The 18,572-nt window shown below is 42.9% G+C and overlaps 1 long non-coding RNA gene across 1 annotated transcript; it reads left to right on the top strand.

Moving 5' to 3' along the window:
* The first annotated feature begins 436 nt into the window (after nt 1-436).
* On the top strand, nt 437-15,210 carry LOC135310894 (uncharacterized). The gene is made up of 3 exons (XR_010370845.1): nt 437-612; nt 1,442-1,605; nt 14,752-15,210. It is a non-coding gene; the product is annotated as an uncharacterized LOC135310894 (long non-coding RNA).
* The last annotated feature ends 3,362 nt before the right edge of the window (nt 15,211-18,572 follow it).

The raw sequence follows: 18,572 nt of genomic DNA, 5'->3' as shown, positions 1-18,572 counted from the left end.
ACTTACTTAATGAACGTAACTTGTGGCTCCAGTAGATGCTGATTGAAAGCAGACCCTGTGGGAGAGCATCTAACCCAATAAAATGCTTATGTACTTCAGAAATAATGCTTATTTTGAGAAATCGTGGGGAAAAAAAAATACTGGGCTCATAAAGGAAGATATTTGATGTGCTTGAGAGTTCACAGAATTCTTATATTTGGGGGAAGGAACCCTTTCCTAACAAATAAATACATAGATGCAATTCACGTGGGTTTTTTTTCTTATTTCAATCAACATCATAAACAGATTTAAAGAGAGAAAAGTGCTATCAGTTTTGTTTTCCTCTGAGTAAAGGAATCTATCTATAATCATCATATGACACAATTGTAATTAGACTGCATTATTAAAAACTCTTCTAAAAGCAAGTTTGTCATGGCGTTTATTGTTTTTTTTTCCTCTTAAACAGAGCTGAGCTTTATCGGGCTTCGGGGAAGTTTGAACTACTTGATCGTATTTTACCTAAGTTGCAAGCCACTAACCATCGTGTGCTTCTTTTCTGTCAAATGACATCACTCATGACCATTATGGAGGACTATTTTGCATTTCGAAATTTCCTTTACTTACGTCTTGACGGTAAGCTGAATGAAAATAAATTTGGCAGTGTTTTTCTGGTTCAGCAATTTGACTATGTAGTAGAAAAACTTCCTCCGTTGTACTATATGCATATGGACATCCGAATAAAAATATCAAACTTCTGTCTGTCTTCAGCTGCAGGCAGAGATGTAAAAAGGTAAAACAAGCAGAGGGTCAGTCCAAGTTGATCGGTAAAAACTGATTGTCAAAGTACAGGAAATTCACTTTGTTGCCAATGTGTACAGTGCTTAGTTGTTACTTAGAGCTTTGTGTAGGCCTTTTACCATGGACGAATCCTCTGTTTTCTCTCCCTCCCCTATCGTCACCATTGTGTTTTGAATGTGATCTTTTAAGAATTTTTGTTCCCTTGATATTAATCTTGATGTTTAATGCCAATAGTGAAACGTTAATAAATCTGTGTTTGTGTACACATATAGTTTTTAAAATATTTAGATTCTGCGAGTGCTCATAAAGCCTTAATCAAAACTGAAGCTCCACATTGCGTGTGTATATCATCTATTGAAACCTGTCGGTCATAAAATGTTGTCAAATAGTTGCATCTTTTCAAAGTCCCCTTTTGAAATGTCAAGCCTACTTAAAATAAAAGTTTGGGAACCCTCCTCCCAAGTGCTATAGACAGTTGGCTGAAACATCCATGGTTAGTGTTTGCGTCTATATTATAGAAAATATAGCTGAGATGGCAAAGAACAAGTGAGCTAAAATTTCCCTTCCACGTGTGCCTTAAACAACTAAGATTGCTTTTAAATTATTTCAGAAGCAGCTCTTTGTCATGGGGTTACTTTTAATTTCTTTTTTAATTTCTTCTCAGGTACAACAAAATCAGAGGATCGAGCTGCCCTGCTGAAGAAGTTTAATGAACCTGGCTCACAGTACTTCATCTTCTTGCTGAGTACAAGGGCAGGAGGGCTGGGCTTGAACCTCCAGGCTGCTGACACTGTTATAATCTTTGATAGTGATTGGAATCCTCACCAGGTTATTTTTATTTAATTATCTTTATTGTAATATGGAAATAATTGTGCTTTTTTAGGCTTTGTGTTTTAATTTGGGAAGACTGACAGTGAAATGAAAGTATATCATAAAATGCTGCTTTGAGAAGAATTGGTAAGGCAAACTTCTACAGTCAAGTGGTGTTTTGTTTTAAATTGGTAAAGTGATACTGTGTCTGTGTATACAGTTTTTCTGAGTGTCAGGGAATCCTCAAAGTTAGAGTCTTACAGTCTACATTTTCTGTTTCATTGGTATAACTTTGTTCACCCTTTAATCATAAGGCACTAATAAATGGCTCTCCATGCAAAGTTAAAAGCTCATGCAGCAGATGAAATAATTTCTAAGATTACTAATGCATTTAAGATTCTCAGGAATAGTGATTTGCTTTAGATACACAGGTCTATAGCTAGATTATATTATATATATATCTCTCTCCAGCTATATTTTTGCCTCTGTTCTTGTAGCTGGACTAGAGTCTATACTGGGTCTGGCTGGGATGGAGTTAATTTTCTTCATAGCAGCCCATATGGTGCTGTATTTTGGATTTGTGACCAAAACGGTGTTGATAGTGCATGCACCAGTGTTTTGGCTGTTGCCGAACAGTGCTTGCACAGCCGCAAAGCTTTTGCTTTTTCCTACTCTGCCCCACCACCGAGTAGACTGGGGGTGAGCAAGAAGCTGGGAGGGGACACAGCCGGGACAGCTGGGAGGGGACACAGCCCAGACTGTCCAAAGGAATATTCCATACCATATGTCATCATGCTCAGCAATAAAAGCTCAAGGAAAGGAGGAGGAAGCGGGAACATTTGTGGTCACAGCATTTCTCTTCCCAAGCAACCATTATGTGTGCTGAGGTCCTGCTTTTCAGGAAGTGGCCGGACATCTGCCTGCCAAAAGGAAATAATAAATAAATTCCTTCTTTTGCTTTACTTGCACGCACAGATTTTGCTTCACCTATTAAACTGTCTTTATTTCGATCAACCATTCTTCTCGCTTTCCTTCTATTTTCTCCCCATCCCACGGGAGAGGAGAGTGAGCGAGTGGCTGTGTGGGTGCTTGGCCGTTGTCCGGGGTCAACCCACCACAGTCCTTTTTGGTGCCCCACATTGTGGTGGGTTGACCTTGGTCATCAGCTAAGCACCCACACAGTCGCTTGCTTACTAGCCCCTTAGTGGAATGGGGGAGAGAATCAGAAGGCCAAAAGGATGAAAAGTCCTGGGTTGAGATAAAGACAGTTTAATAAGTGAAGGAAAGATATAAAAGAGACACTGGAAGAAACAGGCATGCCCAAGACACCAATACCTGGCTCTGGGACTGGTGCCTCTGCCAGAACTTTGGTTTTTATAACCATGGAAGTGTCTTTGAAACACAAGGTATGCTGGGCCCTGACGGGATCCACCTGACCCGATGGGGGAAAAGCATCTTTGCTCGTAAGCTGGCAGGACTGATTGAGAGGGCTTTAAACTAGAATCAGTGGGGGAAGGGGATACCAAGAGGATTGCCGAAGGTAAACCAAGGGTTGGCATGGCATCGCCTGAGGCTGGCAATACTAATGGGAGCATTTACTCTGCTCCAGAGAGCACTCAGGGCCTAGGAGCACATCTGAAATGCCTGTACACCAATGCATGCAGTATGAGACACAAACAGGATGAACTGGAAGTGTTGGTCTGTTCCCAGAGCCATGCTGTCACTGGTATTAGTGAGACTTGGTGGAATGAGTCCCAAGACTGGAGTGCTGGGATGGAGGGATGGAGGCTGTTCAGGAGGGATAGTCAGGGCAGGTGAAGTGGAGGTAGTTGCACTGTATGTGAGAGAGAGGTTTGATTGTACAGCCCTCACAGTTAGGGATGATGTGGTTGAGAGTCCCTGCGTGAGGATTAGGGGGATGGAAAACAAAGCAGATGTCGTCGTGGGTGTCTACTATCAATCGTCCAGCCAGGATGATAGCACTGATGACTTATTCTATAGGCAATCAGGAGAAATCTCTAGATTGGTAGCCCTTGTCCTTATGGGAGATTTCAACTTCCCAGGCATCAGCTGGGAATATCGTACCGCTGTGACAAACAAGCCTAGGAAATTCCTGAAGTTTGTGGACGATAATTTCTTGTCACAAGTACTCAGTGAGCCAACTAGGAAATATGCCCTCCTAGACTTGTTGTTTGTGACTAGAGACGGACTCGTGGGGGATGCGATGGTAGGTGGCTGCCTTGGCCACAGTCATCATGAAACCGTTGAGTGTAAAATTTTCAGTGTAATGAGAAAAAAGGTCAGCAGAGTTGCTACCCTGGATTTCAAGAGAGCAAACTTTAAGCTACTCAGGGAGCTAGTTACCGGTGTCCCCTGGGAATCTGCTTTTGAGGGCTTAGGGGTGCATGAGTGCTGGTCAGCTTTTAAGAATCGCCTTTTAAAAGCACAGGCGCAGGCAATCCCATGGTGTCGCAAGTCAAGCAAGCAGGGCAGAAGAACAGCTTGGCTGAACAGGGAACTCCTCTTGGAACTCGGGTGGAAAAAGAAATTGTATGATCTCTGGAAGTGAGGTCAGGCTTTGCAGGAAGATTACAAAGCCATGGTTCTCATATGCAGGGAGAAGACATGAAAGGCTAAAGCTCAACTAGAATTGAAAGTGGCCAGCGTCGTGTCGGACAACAAGAAAGGCTTTTTTAAGTACGTTAATAGCAAGAGGAGGCCCAAGGAAAACATTGGACTGATACTTGATGAAGGTGGTCACCTGACAAATAGGGATGAAGAAAAAGCAGAGGCATTCAATGCTTTTTTTGCCCCAGTTTTTAATATCAGTGATAGACCTTGGGCTGCCCGGTCCTATGAGTTGGAGGACCATGACTGCAGGAACAGTGACTTTCCATTTGTGGACACTGAAATTGTAAGGGAGCAGTTGTATCAGCTGAATGCTCATAAGTCCATGGGGCCTGAAGGGATTCATCCCAGAGTACTGAAGGAGCTCGCAAACGTTACAGCGTTTGCTACCTCTCGATCATCTACCAAAGGTCTTGGGCGTTTGGGGAGGTCCCCGATGACTGGAAGCTAGCCAACATTACTCCAATTTATAAGAAGGGTGTGACGGAAGACCCAGGAAACTACAGACCTGTTAAGTCTAACCTCAGTACCTGGAAAAATTATGGAGAAGATCATACTGGGTGCTACTGAAAGGCATTTAAAGGACAGTGCAATCATCAGGCACGGCCAACATGGGCTCACAAAGGGAAAGGCCTCTTTAACCAATTTGATATCCTTTTGTGATAAGGTCACCCGCCTAGTGGATGAAGGGAAGGCGGTGGAGGTAGTCTTTCTGGGTTTTAGTAAGGCTTTTGATGCTGTCCCTCACAGCATCCTTCTGGGCAAGTTGCCCAACTGTGAGATGAGCAGGTACACAGGGCGCTGGGTGAAGAACTGGCTGAAGGGGTTGTAGTGAATGGGGCTACATCTGGCAGGCAACCAGTCACCAGCAGTGTTCCTCAGGGCTTAATTCTAGGGCTGGTTCCAATCAATATTTTTACCAATGATCTGGATGCAGGCGTTGAATGCACCCTTAGCAAGCTTGCTGACAATACTAAGCTGGGAGGTGCTGTTGACTCTCTTGAGAGACAAAGAGGCCTTACAGAGGGATCTGGATAAATTGGAGCATTGGGCAATGATTAATGCCATGAAATTTAGCAAGAACAAATGCAGGATTCTGCACCTGGGATGGAGTAATGCTGGACGCAAGTATAGACTAGGAGAGGAGTGGCTGGAGAGCAGCCCTGCAGAAAGGGATCTGGGGGTGCTGGTTGATAGTAGGCTCAACATGAGTCAGCAGCGTGTCCTGGTAGCCAAGAGAGCAAACCGCATCCTGGGGTGCATTAAACACAGCATAACCAGCCAGTCAAAAGAGGTGATTGTCCCGCTGTACTCAGCGTTGGTGCAGCCTCACCTTGAGTATTGTGTGCAGTTCTGGGCCCCAAAATTTAAGAAGGATGTTACGGTCCTTGAATGTGCCCAGAGGAAGGCAACAAAGCTGGTGAAAGGGCCGTCCTATGAGGAGTGGCTAAAGACTTTGGGCTTGCCTAGTTTGGAAAGAAGGAGGCTGAGGGGTGACCTCATTGCTCTCTACAGCTTCCTGAGGAGGGGAAGTGGAGAAGGAGGTGCTGATTTCTTCTCCCTGGTGAAGAGGGATACAGTGACAGGATGTGTGGGGATGGTTCAAAACTGCACTGTGCAGGGGAGGTTCAGACTGGACATTAGGAAACATTTCTTTACCGAGAGGGTGGTCAAACACTGGAAGAGGCTTCCTAGAGAGGTGGTCAATGCCCCATGCCTGTCAGTGTTTAAGAGGCATTTGGACAATGCCCTTAATAAGACGCTTTAATTTTTGGTCAGCCCTGAAGTGGTCAGGCAGTTGGACTGGATGATCATTGTAGGCCCCTTTCAACTGAACTAAACTATTCTGTTCTACTCTGTTCCGTTCCGTTCTGTTCTATTCTACCTTGGAAGCGAACGCACATATACACCCCCACCCCACCCCCCGCACACACTCTGTCCAGTTTTTATTGCTGAACATGACATTATATGGCATGGAATATCCCTTTTGCCAGTTCAGGTCAGCTGTCTTGACTGCGTCCCCTCCCAACTCCTTGCCCACCCACAGTCTACTCCCTGGCGGGGGGCGGGCAGAGTGAGAAACAGAGAAGGCCTTGACGCTGTGCAAGCAGTGTTCAACAATAGCCAAAACACTGCTGCATTATCAACACTCTTTTGGTGACAAATCCATGACACAGCACCATTCTGGACAAGCCCTGTCACAGTTTAATCTCAGCTGGCAATGAAGCACCACACAGCTGCTCGTTCACTCCCCCCTGGTAGGATGAGGGAGAGAATCGGAAGGGTAAAAGTGAGAAAACTTGTGGGTTGAAAGAAAGACAGTTTAATAGGTAAAGCAAAAGCCCCACATGCAAGCCAAGCAAAACGAGGAATTCATTCACTCCTTCCCATCGGCAGGCAGGTGTTCAGCCATCTCCAGGAAAGCAGGGCTCCATCATGCGTAACAGTTGCTTGGGAAGACAAACGCCATCACTCTGAACGTCCTCCACTTCCTTCTTCTTCTTCCCCCAACTTTATATGCTGAGCATGACATCATACGGTATGGAATATCCCTTTGGGTGGTTGGGGTCAGCTGTCCCAGCTGTGTCCCCCCCCACCTTCTTGTGCACCCCCAGCCTACTCACTAGTGGGGTGGTGTGAGAAGCAGAAAAGGCCTTGACTCTGTGTGATAATTAATTTAGCCTTAAACGGCATTCCAATTAAAGTTTACAATTTATTGAATAGAGACAAGTAAGCAGCGCTGGATGCACGGGGGATTCTTCCGCCTAACGTGCATCCCATCATACAAAATTACAGGGTTTATATTCAGTTACTTAATTAATAACAATTAGTAAAAACACGCCTAAGTTTACACTCATTGGTCAGTGATAAGCATTCCACTTGCCGTTGGTCAGCCGTAGTTAAATTAGCCACGCTTGCCATGTAGATTAGCACGCATGCTCTTTACGGGTGGGGGGGGCAAGTCTTTTTGGTCCTGAATTGGGTCGGTGGTTGCAATCTCCCCCTGCCGGAATTACCTTTTCCCCAGTTTCCATGCTTCAGCGCCTCCTGAGCCAAGAAGTTCCCTGTTATCACTACTGGCTGATTTGTGGTCTTCCCTTATCTTGGCACTCTCCTTTGTAGCAAGATGTTTCCACTGTTAGTCCTTGAAGTTCTACTGAATTGTATCCTTTTAGGAGGCTTCTTGTCAATGAAGCATTCACTGCTAATGCCCTCTTGTCTGGCCTAAGCGTTATTTATTATCTTGTTAAAATTCTCAGGTGTTAGTTTCTACTCCTAACTAAAATTATTTCTTAACAATTAACTTAACAAATCGCCAGTCAACATTCCAACCATTAAGACAGTTAACAAGTCAATTGAACGGCCCTCGGTTACACAAGCACAAACAGAACGGTCAAATGTTAGAGGGTCACACTTCACCGTGAGACCCTAGCATTGTTCCATATTGACACGAATCGGATGAACACATTTTACACTCTGTGTAAGCACTGCTCAGCAATGACAAACTCATCTCTGTATTATCAACACTGTTTTCAGCACAAATCCAAAACATAGCCCCATACTAGCTACTATGAAGAAAATTAACTCTATCCCAGACAAAACCAGCAAAAGCCCCTGACAGGCTGGTATGAAGAAAGTTAACTCCATTCTAGCCAGACCCAATACATAAAATTACTAATGCATTTAAGATATTCAGAAATAGTGGTTTGCTTTAGCTACACAGGTTTATATCTGTACTTTATAATGTATACCTATTTATATTGTTGCCTCTGTTCTTGTACCTGGGCTGGAGAGTTGCTTTATGTCAGGGTTCCTTTCTGGCCTGAAAGGCCATGAACTCTGAGTGGCAGAGAAGAATTGCACACTGTGGCCTATCATGGTCACTTACTGCACATGCTTTCAAGAAGTGTTAGACTTACTGCATTCACCTTGTACAGAGCATGCACATATTTTTTTCCCTCCAGTTTGCCTGCCTGGGTCTGATGAACTCCCAAGAAGGAGGATAGTCAGGAATGAGCTAGATGAATTGTGGTGGGCTGTAGCTTGAGCACTTCTTTTTGTTATGCTAATAAAACCCAACGTTACAGTGTCCTTTAAGCAGGGAGTGATTTGTGTAGCAGTTACGTTATGCATCATTCCATATTCGTTGCTGTTATGATTAATTTAGCCTTCAAAGGAATTTTAATCAAAGTATACAATTTATTGAATAGAGACAAGCAAGCAGCGCTGGATGCACGGGGGATCCTTCCGCCTAACGTGCATACCGTCATACGATACTACAGGGTTTATATTCAGTTACTTAATTAATAACAATTAGTAAAAACACGCCTAAGTTTACACTCTTTGGTCAGTGATAAGCATTCCACTTGCCGTTGGTCAGCCGTAGTTAAATTAGCCACGCTTGCCATGTAGATGAGCACGCATGCTCTTTACAGGTGTGGGGGGGCAAGTCTTTTTGGTCCTGAATTGGGTCGGTGGTTGCAATCTCCCCCTGCCGGAATTACCTTTCCCCCAGTTTTCATGCTTCAGCGCCTCCTGAGCCAAGAAGTTCCCTGTTATCACTGCTGGCTGATTTGTGGCCTTCCCTTATCTTCTTTCTCTCCTTTGTAGCAAGATGTTTCCACTGTTAGTCCTTGAAGTTACTGAGTTGTATCCTTTTAGGCGGCCTCTTGACAGTGAAGCATTCATTGCTAATGCCGTCTTGTCTGGCCTAAGCATTATTTATTATCTTGTTAAAATTCTCAGATGTTAGTTTCTACTCCTAACTAAAATTCTTTCTTAACAATTAACTACACAAATTGTCAATCAACATCCCAACCATTAAGACAGTTAACAATTCAATTGAACACTGAACGGCCTCTCCGTTACACAAGCACAAACAGAACGGTCAAATGCTAGAGGGTCACACTGCACCGTGTGACTCTAGCATTGTTCCATATTGACACGAATCAGACGAACACATTTTACAATCCCTCATCTTTTCTTTTTATGGCATTGATTCGTGTTTTTGTTTCCAATCTAGTCAATACTTGCTGAATTGGTATCAATTTTGGGTCTTCTTTTGTCTTTATTATCATCAAGGAATGAGTTTTCTTTTTCCTTGTTTCTGGATCAACAGGTATTGCAGTTATCTGCATTCCTTGTATAACCGAGTGTATTAGTCTAGTAAAACAGGGTATTAAACATGGAATTACTAACAGTCCTCCACATATCCCCAGTACAGCTATTCCAATTTTAGTAAGCCAATTACCATCCATAAAGTTCCACCCTAATTCTCCTAGATTGATTCCATTCCAAGTTTGAACTGGGACGTGTGCGATTTTCTTAATTTCTTTTACAAGTTCATTTACAGCTTTTCCTTCATCATCTATTTCTAGACAACAGTTACTAAGGTTAAATTTTCCACACACTCCTCCTTCTTGTGCTAGCAAATAATCCAAAGCTAAGCGGTTTTGATACAAAGCAGTTCTCATTTTGGTGTTCTGTTTTGCAATTAATCCAAGTGCATCTCCAGTCTTATTTACAACTATTTCTACCACAGCCTGTAATCTAATTATTCTATTTAACATATATATTGGGGTCTTGTAGCCCCAAGATCCATCTTCTACCCATGTAGCTGGATCATAATAAGCAATAATCCTCTCCGGAGGCCATTCATTATCTTTCCAATTTCCAATTTGTAAGCTCCGCTTATGACGTTTTTTTTGTTTGTGTTTTTTTTTTTTTTTTTAACTCATCAGCCTCAACATACCCTTGGACTCCCAGTCGCTCTTTCTGACTTATGGGTAACAGGAAAAAACTGGGTCTTATAGTTCCCAATACACAAGATCCTGTCCAATTTTTCGGTAAATTTGCATAAGCCAGTTTGCCGCAAATCCAATACTGTCCTTCAGGAGTTGGCCAACCATTTGGTATATTTGTTCCATTGGTCCAATTCTTGGATCGATCATCTCCAGTGGGTTTCCCCACGTATCCCAATTGTTCTGAATTTCATTCCATAGGTAACCTCCCTCACACTCTAGATTACCTACTGGTCTTCCATTGTCTTTTAGATTCTGCCAGCAACTCCTTCCAATTATACTTGTCTGAAGCACCCATTGTTGTTTCCTATTACTCTTTCCCATTGTTTTCCAGACATAGGGGTTACTTATGTTGCTCTCCATAGCCTCCCATGGCCATCGTTCACCTTGGTTTGTCCCACCACAAACATAACAATTGGTTACATTCAGTGACTTCGCAATGTTTTCAGCAAGATTTACAAATAGATTTTTAGCAACTGTGGGAATTTCATATTTTACCCCTGTTTCTATTTCATGATAAAATGCTATAACCTTACTTGTTCCAATTAGTCTTTCTACTTCCGAATTTGTTTTCATTTCTACCCAATATTGGTAAGGGAGTTCTTTTGGATCATAGCATACGGTCCTGTTACCTTCTCTGCATAAAGCATACTGGGTCAGATTATGAATGCAGCTTCCTATTTCCTGGCCTTTACAGTCGTAGACAGTATGATATACCAAAGTTTGGGAACTTATCCGTCTCCTTCTAGTGGTTATCACACATTGACTGCAGTTGTTTGTCACAGCCAGGGTTAAGGAACTCACCCCAAGCAGGGCTAGAAGAGGTCCGGTAAGGGCCATAGTGATTGGCAGTCACGGCCCAAAGGGATTGCAGCCCTTGGCAGACTTTTTCAAACCACAGCACCAGTTCCCTATCCGGTCTTGCCCTCTTCCATAATCTTAAGGGGTGTCCTTTCCTGAGTTACCTCAATGTATTTAAGGATTCGTATGCTATGTCTGAAAGAAATCCAGGGTATACCATGGATAGCCTATTGCTATTCCCAGGAACCAATATTTAACTGATCCTTGTTATTGACATATTGTCTCCCCTAATGGGTATTCATTTAGGAGCTTCTCCGTTTACCAATTCTACAGGAGTAGTCACAATAAAATTCCCACAGCAACTTGGCTTATGTTCCTTGACGATGTCCTCGTCAGGTTCTTCTGATGGTTAGCTTAGTTTCTCCGGGTTCAGATGTGACTGTCCACTCCTTCACTGGACCTTTCACTCGCGACACGTGTCCACCCTTTTTCAGCAGTTCTCACAGCCGTTTCTGTAGTTAATAAAACAAGGAAAGGTCCTTCCCAAAGGGGAGATAAGTTTCTTTCTTTCCATGTTTTTATTAGAACCTTATCTCCTGGTTCTAACTGATGAATTGCAAATCCTAAAGGTGGTGTCTGGGCCACCATCCCAATCTCCCTTAACTCTTTTAATCTTTTTCCAATGGTAATTATATATTTTTGGATACTATGGTCTTCAATTATATTATTCCCCAAAGGCATCCCTTGAAAGTAGGGCATGCCATATAACATCTCATATGGTGATAATCCAGTCTCACTGTATGGTTTAGTTCTTATATTTAACAGTGCCAATGGTAAGCATTTTGTCCAAGGCATTTGTGTCTCAATCATTAATTTAGCCAATTGTTGTTTTATTGTTTGATTCATTCTTTCTACCTTCCCCGAACTTTGTGGGTGCCATGGAGTGTGGTATTCCCACTGAATGCCTAAAGATTGACATAATAGTTTTATTATTCTGGAAGTAAAGTGTGTGCCCTGGTCAGAATCAATGTACTGGATTATCCCATATCTAGGTATCAAATGTTCCAATAAAATTTTTACCACCATCTGTGCTGTAGCCCGTGCTACAGGGTAAGCCTCTACCCATTGTGTCAAATGATCTACTATTACCAATAAATATTTTATTCTCCCTACTTTAGGTAGTTCAGTAAAATCTATTTGTACTTTCTCGAAAGGTCTGTAAGCTGTTTTTCTCCCTCCTATTGCTACTTGTCGAAACACTTTCTTATTTACCTTTTGACAAGTTAAGCATCCTTGTGTAATCTGCTTTGCTATTTCAAAAATCCCAATACAGCCAAATTGTTTAAGGAAATGATCACTTAACGCCTTTGTACCCCAATGTGTTTGCGCATGCAAACGTTCCAATATTTGTCTGGCATAGGCTTTCGGCAGAATTTCTCTCCGGTCAGGCAATATCCATTTTCCTTGTTCTAACTTAGCCCCTATTTTTTCCATTTTTATCTTTTCTTCAGGGGCAAACTTCTTCTCTTTCTCCTCCTGTGTTTTTTTGCTGATGTCCTCCTGTGTTTGTACTACATTAATTTTAGCGGCCCTAGTCCTCAGGGCTGCTTCCCTTATTCCCTGTATGATTAACGTTCTCAAATCCCTCATATTCTGTCTTCCTTGAGGTTGTTGATGATCCCAGTGGGGATCCACATTTGGCCATTTCTGATCTCCCGGGAGCCCTGCCTGATTCTGTCTTTCCCAAATCCTTATTCCAACTTGTCTAATCATTCCCCTTTCTTCAGCAGTAAATAGGATTCCTAAAATGGACTGTATTTCTTCTCAGGTATAAGTATTTGGGGCCTAGGAATTGATCTAGTTTTTCAGATACTCCGAGGGGATCATCTAATAGGGTCCCCATTTCTTTCTTAAAGTTTCTTACATCTGTGGTATTTAATGGGACTGCCACAAACCCGATGCCTCCCTGATTGCCTCCGAGGGGGACCTCTCGTAAGGGATATAGACAAGCCCCCTCAGATACGGCAGTCCTACTTCTCGTACATGCAGCCGGTGGTTTATCTAATTCCGGTGCTGTTGGTGGGGGAGGCAGGGATAACAGTGGGACTGGTGGAGATACTACGGCCACTGGAGGGGAAGCCGCTGCCAGAGGTGAATTATTAGGATATGGGGGCGGCAGGTTATCCAGTGGTTCCCATTTATCATCTTTTTCCCTTCCTTTTTCATTTTTATCTCCTTCTTCTTCCTCAAAGTTTTCATCTCTTTTCTTTAATGTAAGTATTGAGGCTGGAAAAGGACGTGAAGTCCTGATCCATAATTCTGCGTATTCACTTTCCTCCTGACTAAAAGGTTCCTTTGAATTAACATATATATTCAAGGCCTGGCAAATCCAGTCTTCAAAAGATCCAAAAACAGGCCAAAAGACAAGTGGTCTTAAAGGTTTCTTCGGCCATTCAACCATACAATATTGAGCCAATTTTAATTTACTTTTTCCTTTTCTGGGGCCCCTTTCATTCCAATTTCTAATCATTATTCCCAATGGACTTTCTGATGGTATGTCTGGTAATTTGCTCCCTTTCTTCTGGTCCTGGGTCCTCGAATTTGTCTGACCCATCTAGGAATTTTACTGTGGCAATTCCTACAGCCCTTGGTTACCGGTAAGAGTGTCTTGCAGGGGGTTTAGGACCTATCACCCACCCACGAATCCTATAGGAATCGCTTCGGTCCTTCACCGGCCAAGTCCCTCGCGGGAGATTGGAACCGCGGTTAGAAGACCTCCACAATCACTTCAGAACTAGGTTCTGTCTCAGTCACACTCTTACACACACAGGCAACCGAATCCCACCCAACCAAACGGTATACAGCCTAAATACTTACGACTCCGTCGTCTTCGTTTGGATCTTCGCGCGCAGAATTACGGGCAAAACAAACTGCTGCAGCCGGCAAGGGAGCTTATAAAAATTAAATTCCTTGCTTGTCCCTGTTCGGGTTCAGGATGGCGTTAGCCCTGACCCAACCTGACCAGGAGCCACCGAATGGTGGGGCGCCCCTCCTAGATCAAGTCAGAATTCAGGAACCAAGACCATCCCGGACGAGCCCCCAATTGTTATGATTAATTTAGCCTTCAAAGGAATTTTAATCAAAGTATACAATTTATTGAATAGAGACAAGCAAGCAGCGCTGGATGCACGGGGGATCCTTCCGCCTAACGTGCATACCGTCATACGATACTACAGGGTTTATATTCAGTTACTTAATTAATAACAATTAGTAAAAACACGCCTAAGTTTACACTCTTTGGTCAGTGATAAGCATTCCACTTGCCGTTGGTCAGCCGTAGTTAAATTAGCCACGCTTGCCATGTAGATGAGCACGCATGCTCTTTACAGGTGTGGGGGGGCAAGTCTTTTTGGTCCTGAATTGGGTCGGTGGTCGCAATCTCCCCCTGCCGGAATTACCTTTCCCCCAGTTTTCATGCTTCAGCGCCTCCTGAGCCAAGAAGTTCCCTGTTATCACTGCTGGCTGATTTGTGGCCTTCCCTTATCTTCTTTCTCTCCTTTGTAGCAAGATGTTTCCACTGTTAGTCCTTGAAGTTACTGAGTTGTATCCTTTTAGGCGGCCTCTTGACAGTGAAGCATTCATTGCTAATGCCGTCTTGTCTGGCCTAAGCATTATTTATTATCTTGTTAAAATTCTCAGATGTTAGTTTCTACTCCTAACTAAAATTCTTTCTTAACAATTAACTACACAAATTGTCAATCAACATCCCAACCATTAAGACAGTTAACAATTCAATTGAACACTGAACGGCCTCTCCGTTACACAAGCACAAACAGAACGGTCAAATGCTAGAGGGTCACACTGCACCGTGTGACTCTAGCATTGTTCCATATTGACACGAATCAGACGAACACATTTTACAGTTGCCTAATAGGACTTGCAGGCTCAAGACCGAGCTCATCGAATTGGTCAGCAGAATGAGGTTCGAGTCCTGCGACTGTGCACTGTGAACAGTGTGGAGGAGAAGATACTCGCTGCTGCAAAGTATAAACTGAATGTAGATCAAAAAGTTATTCAGGCTGGAATGTTTGATCAGAAATCTTCAAGCCATGAGCGGAGGGCTTTTCTACAGGCTATATTAGAACATGAGGAAGAAAATGAGGTAAGGCAGTTAAAAAAAAATTCAAAGATGATTCAGTTGGTGCTTGGGAAGCAGCTATATAACTGGTAGGCGAGAGTGCAGTTTGCGTGCAGCTTGGGACTGCTTGAAACTGCAAGCTATTATATAATTTCCTTACAGGAAAACAACTCTATTCCTAAAGGATATTCTCATGAGAACTTGTTGCTGCACTGTTAGATAAAGGCGAGGCCATGTAGGTGGCGTAGTCACCGGTACCAAGTGGGAGCTGCCTGCAGGCTCCTCAGTTACAATGAGCTGTCTGAGTTTATCCTGTGGCCAAGGAATTTGTGCAGCGCAGCACAGGCCTGGGCCTACTCCCATTAACTGTTATGTGGATCACTAGCTCCTCAATGTGCAACGGTTTCTCGGTCAGGATCTCCACATTCCACCCCTTGATCCACATACAATTTACCTTTACCAAAGAGATATTGCAAGCTACAGGTTATATTAATAACATATGGGCTTCTCAAGCCCTAAGTACAAGCCCCAATAGAGTAGACAGCCTGTTCAAGATCCCTAACTCCTCGAATACAATGTCTTCCATAAGGCTCCCAATACAGCTGCGTAGCATGGGCAGGAGATGGTCTTCAGAGACCCTGCAGAGGCAAAAGCTTGCAAATGATGCAAAGGAGGTACATTTAGAGGCTGTGCTCAGAGGAGCATAAAGCCCTGAGCAACCTGGTCCAATCTTGTAGCTGACCCTGCTTTGAGGAGGTTGGACTAGATGACCTACTGAGGACCCTTCCAACCCAAATTATCATGTGACCCTATAACCAGTAGATGGAGACTCCCATGTCAGGGAGGACCTGAAGCTTGTGACTTCTGGCAACAGAATGAAGACGACTCCTCTGCCTGCAGATCTGCAATTACAGAACAGGTATAGTGCCCTGGGAACAATTGAGGCGGAACAAGCTCCGTCAAGGGAGGCATCAGAGTCAACTGAGCCTATACCAAGTATCGGGGGGGGGTGTGTGTGTGTGGTGTGTGTGGTGTGTGTGTTGGACTAGACAGTCTCTAGAGGTCCCTTCTAACCTCAACTATTCTGTGAGTCTGTGATTCCTTAAAGGAGCCTAATTTTCATATTGTCTCCAAACAATTCAACAAAACAATTAACTATCTTAATTAAAATAACAGTATTTCTGCATGCCTAACGTATCTCTCAGCTTAAACAGAGTAACTGTCAGATCCTGATATAATTTCTGTGGCTTAATGAGCTGGCTTAGGTTATTGAAAGGTTTTGTCATCTGTAATTCTTTATTTTAGGCTTTCAAAATACTTAACTATTTTTAATAAAATTTAAGCAAAATCTTTGTGAATATCTGCCAGAATCTTTCCATATTAAAAGAAATTCCTTCAGTAGCCATTAAACCTTTTGTATTGAAAGCAGTTAAAACTGTGAAATAACAAAGCTAATACATTTTTTTATATTCACTGTGATACAGGTTTGATTTATACTATTACTTCACATGTTCATACAATTTTTTCCAGTGTGATATATATTAAAAGCAATGTTGCTGCTCCCTGTCATTCAGTTACAAACATGCCTTTTTGTAGGATTGGGACTTCTCTGAAAATGCATTCTAGGAATGCTCCCAAAGAGGGCACTGAAGATGTCATCGGTCAAAACTTAGCTTAATATGTGATATGTTGCATCAGTGTTATTTGTTGTATACGTCTCACAATATTCACTTGTGTTTTTTACTAGACTACATTAAAAATTACACATACTTTCTCTTCTAGCTCTGCGCATTTCTGGGTTTAGAGAAAAATATGATAAAACTGAAGGAAAAAATATTATTGAGTAATTCAAGAAGGTAGTAAATGCCCACACATTGAGAGGAAGAGAGAGCGTTTCACTAGTTCAGAATCCAAATATTTTGGACTTCTTGTATTCTTTTGCAGGATTTTGGAGGCAATTTTTAATAGCTTGCTTAATGAAGGTGCTGTGGTTTAGCCGTCAGCTCAGCCCCACACAGCCGCTCGCTCACTCCCCCACCGGTAGATGGGGGAGAGAATCAGAAGGGTAATGCTCGTGGGTTGAGATAAGAACAGTTTAATAACTCATATTAAAAGAAACAACAACAGAAATGCAATGGAAAGGAGAACAACGAGAGGCGCAAAACCCCGGGGAGCCGGGGAGGTGAGGAATTAACCGCCGAAACAAACCGCACGCAACACAATTGGTCACCACCCGACACCACGCTTCCCCCGAGCTGAAAACTGCCCCCCCCCCCCCCCGAAATATACTAGTCATGGTGTCACATGGTATGGAATGAACATGCCATTGGCCAGTCGGGGTCAGCCGCCCCCGCCATGGCCCTGCCCCTCCCAGCCCCACCCCACCCCACCCCCCCGCCACCCGGCAGAGCGCGGGAAGCTGGAAAGGTAGCCGACCCTCCACGGTGAGGAGAATTAACCCCTTCTCAGCCAAAACCAGCGCAGAAGGCTTTTTATTAATGTGATTTTTTTTCATTGTTGTTAGGGTTGGTGGGTTTTTTTTAAACTCTCAAATTTCTTCTATACCCTTCCACTTCTTATTTTCATGTCTTCCCATACACACATGCGTTCAGGTATATGCACACCCACAAAATATGTAATGAGGTGGTTGTTTGTTTGTTTTTTTTTTTAAAAAAAAGAACAGCTAGCTTTTTCCAAATATTGAATGTATGAAATATTGGTGGGGTGTGGAGCGAACAGTTCCAGAGCTTATGCCACCAGAATACTGTGTCAGAACACTATCACTGTTCCAACTGCTTTACTTATTTCATGTTTGAATTACAGATTACATGAGTATTTAGTGAGAGCTGAAGCAGTAATCATACTTTTTTCCTGAAGTGTAGAAATCTTACCAATGGAGGGAAAACGGGATATATAGTTATAGGTGCGGGCTTCTTTGGATTATTTTGAAAATAAGAGACTGTAGAAAGTCAATTTTGAGGTAGTATATACTGCATTCTACTCCACCTCCATTTTAGCGAGTACGAAACATTTATTGTCACGTAAAACCCTTAACCGTAGGTTTACAGTATCCTGTAACACAGATTCAGTAAATGTTTTAAGGTTTTTATGTGGGAACCAAACTAATGTTTGTAGCTTTGATTGAGTGCCCTGTTATGAAATTTAAAATGGCATGTACTTTCAAAATAGTTGCTGTATTTGGAGAGAGGAACTGAGCATTATGGAGCCTGATCATGTTAAAAATGGGCACCATAGCTCTTCAACATTTACGTTTTCAGTTGAATCCTAGAGTTTTGGTTGATTTTGCCAATGAATGTTTTTGATTTTATGAAATAGCTTTTTGTCAAAAAGATGGATCTTCACCAGACACACTCTTTGGGAAGTCTGCTGCCTCCCTGGGGCCCGGGTTAAAGATGTTATGAGAAAACTTCCTACCCTGGTACGGCCCTTGGATTATTATCCATTATTGCTTTTTCATGTAGACAGCGATGAAGTTGCAATAAGAAGTCCAAGAGCGATCAAAAGTGACTATCAGATGACCGGTTAAGGGATCAGGAGCACAAGCAGTGTTTTCCTCTATCCTTCCAGTTGCAGAGAATGTTGTTGGAAGAAACAGG

The sequence above is a fragment of the Phalacrocorax carbo genome (assembly GCF_963921805.1).
Source record: "Phalacrocorax carbo chromosome W unlocalized genomic scaffold, bPhaCar2.1 SUPER_W_unloc_6, whole genome shotgun sequence".
Taxonomy (NCBI): Eukaryota; Metazoa; Chordata; class Aves; order Suliformes; family Phalacrocoracidae; genus Phalacrocorax; species Phalacrocorax carbo.
This window is presented reverse-complemented; position numbering and strand designations above follow the sequence as displayed.